A 3,881-nucleotide genomic window follows, 5' to 3' on the forward strand; every position below is an offset into this window, starting at 1 on the left:
GAGGGGAGCGGACCGGACACCTGCCCCGGCAGCGCCGAGCGCCGCCGCCCCGCGCCCACCGCGGCGGTGGGGGTGGTGGCGGCGATTTAGCGGCGGCCGGTCGCCCCCCGCATCCTCCCGCCGGAAGCCGCCTGCCGCCTTCGCCGACCTGGAAGTGATCGCGGGGCGGAAGTTGGCGGTTGGGAGGGTTCTTCCCCGTCCCGGTGGCCGTTAGCCTGAGGCCCCGGCCGGGGCGGAGGAGCGCTCCCCCTTTCCCGAGGCTGTCGCGGCGCGGCTGCACTGCCCGCCCGCCCCGCTGAGGGCCGGCGGGAGCCCCGGGCAGGCTCGGCCGCTGGCCGGTGCGGCTGCCTTCCGTCTGCGAGCGCCTTTCCCTTCTCAGGCGACATCGGCTCCCGGGCAAAGGGCGACGGGAGAGACATCTCGGGCTGGCTTGCGGCCTAGCTGGGGTGAAGCACCTCCCGCCCCAAGAGCACGGAGGCTTCGGCTGCCGGGCCGGTGTCGCAGGCGCAGGCCGAGGTGACGGGCGTGCCGCCCTGGGTCGTGGCGCAGAGGCCCTCGCCCGACACGTTAGCCCCTCGGGTTGTGCCCAGCGCAGGCTCGCCAGCGGGGACGCGGCGCTCCCGCTTCAGGGCTGACCCCGGCGCTAACCGGGAAGTTGGCACAGGCAGCCCAGCTCGTACCCGGGCCAAAAAATCAGTGTACCGTCTCACTAGTTAACACCTTTGGCTCGTCGGTGATGCCTTAGGAGACACGGTTGGAGATGTGTGCTTGTTCTAAGCGTTCGCGAGGCCGTGCTCGGAGGCTTGTTGCTCGCCTCCGCTACAGCTGAAGGCAAGGCTGGTCGGAAAGGTGTTACGGATCTGGTCGGGCCGGATGCTTTTAAGGAAGGGTCCCGCTTTGCTGTGGATCCTGCTTTGCCATTGCTGAATGGAGGTTCAGCCTAAGTGTTTAATTTCGCTGCGGTCAGTGCTTCCATTGTGTTATAATTAATGATTACTTCAGTAAACATGGGGTTGAACAGTTCCTTTGAGGACAGCAGAAGGAATTCCTGTTCCTCTAAACTGTATGCAAAATTTGGAGGGTTGACAGGGAGCTGACAGACTTGCTTGACCACATTCTGATACATTTTTTAATGTGAGGAAATTGAAGTACCTTTTACAGGAATCAAAAGCCACACAGCAGGTCTGGTGGCCTCTGTCCTACAGAGTGTTTCAGGGGGTGGACCGACACATTTGGCATCCTCCCTTTGGATTTTTACGCTCGTAGGGGTGCAGAGTTTCATGTGGGGTAATCACTGATGCGTGAACTTCAATTGTTTGCAGAGCTGATTCCTACTCTTAAAAACTATGAGGTGAGATGGTGCAAGAGGCAGCAGGTGGTCATTTTTTTCAGTGTAACTTCTTAAGTGAGTAATCTGTCTTTTAAAGTGTTGGAGTGCTACTGGACAAAAATAAACTAAAGAATACTAAAAAGTATTCTTACTTGGTGACGGGACGGCATGATGGTTCTGTCACATTACTTACATACATGTCGGTCCAAGATAGCCAAAACCCAGAAAATCTCTTGGAAAAAATACCAAAGATCCAGTGCCTAAGAACTGATAAAAGAAATTGGAAGAAAGAAATCTGTCTGCATTGCAGGACCTGGGTAATCTACAGCTCCCACCTAGCTTGTATGGGAAAACTCTGATCAAATAATCCAGACCAGGAAAAAAAGATGGCGCTACACCTCCCATCAATTTGGCAGAGCACTGCTGCTGCGGTGTTTAAACATGGCTAGGCTGAAAGCTTCTCGTTGGGAGAATCCTGGCTTCAGCAGCTGCGGGGTGTTACAGTTTGATGTTGGGAAGGTGGAGGAGTTGTAACAACATGAAGAAATGGAAGGGTGGTCAGGTCCTTGCTGTCGGTCTTTATGCCCACATGTGAATTGCTCCGAGATAGTTCATTAGGAGCGTGAGCTACCGGAATTACTTAGGAAGAGCAGCAGGTGCACCCTTAAAGTGTGGGTCTGTGGAAACAACACTGAGAGAAATTTGTAGCTGCTGAGACTTTTGTTGATGTATACCAAAATAAAACTTTCCTACTGCTTCAAGAGTTTCACTTTCCGTTGCGTCTTTTAATGGATTAAGTAGCTTCGTATCAATATGAATGTTTTTTCCTGTTATTTATACTTACATAGAAATTCCTTTTTGTATGGATTGTTAAGAACCAAAGCAACATCTTCTTCTACTACAGGTTTTGGAATTTGTTCCCCCTCCCATTTTGGTTTATGACAGTCTTAAACTTTACCGTAACAATAAATACAGGCAGTACACGATTGTTGTTTTCTCAGTCAGTTCTCTTTGCTTCCAGTCTCCAGGACCAATGTGTGGAGTATCTGGTGTTGACAATACATTGCACCATACTTCTCTGTGTTATAATTAGACTTGTTGAGGTAAGCGTGAAAATTTTTAAGGCCTTGTTTTAAAGCACTTCTGAAATGTAGAGTTTAAAAGACTCAAGTTTTAATCTAGCCTATACTTTTTTTTGCTCATAACATGTTTTCTTAAATCTGTATTTTGAAGTAAAATCTGTAACCACTTACATTTATTTATTTAAAAATATTAAAGCGTGCATTTTTGACAAGTTTTTTCACAGCTTTTTACAACTTGTTAATAAAAAGATACAGAGTGTATCTACTGTAAGTAAGGCAGGAGATAAAGGTGATTATGACAAACTCTGTAATTTCAGGTGCTTTAATTTCTCTTGAGGCTCCAAACTTGGGTCATCTTTTTCAGTGTATAACAAGCAAGTGCAAACACTTGACTTAAAGCTTCGTCTGGTTCTTTACAGAGCCGAGTGATCCAGCAGTGACCATGTTTGATTTTACACAGATGTTAGGACGTGAATCATGCAAGATGCTTCTGTATCATCATGTTCAGTCAATTCATAAATTCTACTAGGACAGTCAAAAATATAAGGTGGTAGCTCAGGAAAAAATGTTCTAGCTTCCTCTTTTTGTGTTCAGTAGTTGCCTTCCAGTATTACCTTCACAGAGACTTTCGTTGAAGGAAAGATAGTGACCTACTCTTTACCTTTTAAAATCACGTTTCTTAGGTGGTAGTGGGGCAAATAAAAGGGGACTTTAACCAACAACATCAGCTGGACCTCTGCGCAGTCAGAAAGCTTTCCACGGCAGCAACTATTACCTGTTGTTACTGGTAGTTATTCTTGGTTCGTGTACGACACCTTGTAGATGAAGGACAGCTGCAAGTCACATGCAAAATAATCCATTACTTGTTTCACCCATGAGCCTGTTATTTTGTCAAAGATTAAAATCTTCCTTATCTCTACTCCTGCTTACACACAAATGTGTGAAAACAGTATCGAAAATGTAAGAAGACAGTCATCTTAGCAAGAAAAGGCTGTTGCAAAGCATGAGGACAAGCCTAGAAACTTCTTTCTTGCAGCTAAACTGCCTCGAAGGAACTAGTCCGTTGAATCACTTGCCTAGTGTAAGTATTAGAGGTTACTCAGCAACACGTTCTATACAGTATTTTTAAAGATGATCATCAGTTAGCCAAAAATGCAGAAAGTCTGCTGCTGGGAGGTAAAACTGGTCTGAAACATTTAATGCCCCCAGAAAAAAACCTGCCCATCTTATTCCAGTTGTACATAGTTCTTGAGCATGTGAAATAACATATGAAGAGAGCACTGGGAGGGAGGTGTTAGGAAAGCATGAAGCAAGTAAGAGGGTCTATTTCCAAGTAGGTCCCAAGGCGGTGGAAGTTCATGACACTTTCAGTGATCGGGAATTTTGATTTTTTTTTTGGGGGGGGGGGGGGGAGAGGAATGGGGATGGGGCACAGTTAATGCACTACCTCATCATAAGTTAATGCACTG

This window comes from Haliaeetus leucocephalus, unplaced genomic scaffold (assembly GCF_000737465.1).
Source record: "Haliaeetus leucocephalus isolate CR32 unplaced genomic scaffold, Haliaeetus_leucocephalus-4.0 Scaffold924, whole genome shotgun sequence".
NCBI classification, from domain to species: Eukaryota; Metazoa; Chordata; class Aves; order Accipitriformes; family Accipitridae; genus Haliaeetus; species Haliaeetus leucocephalus.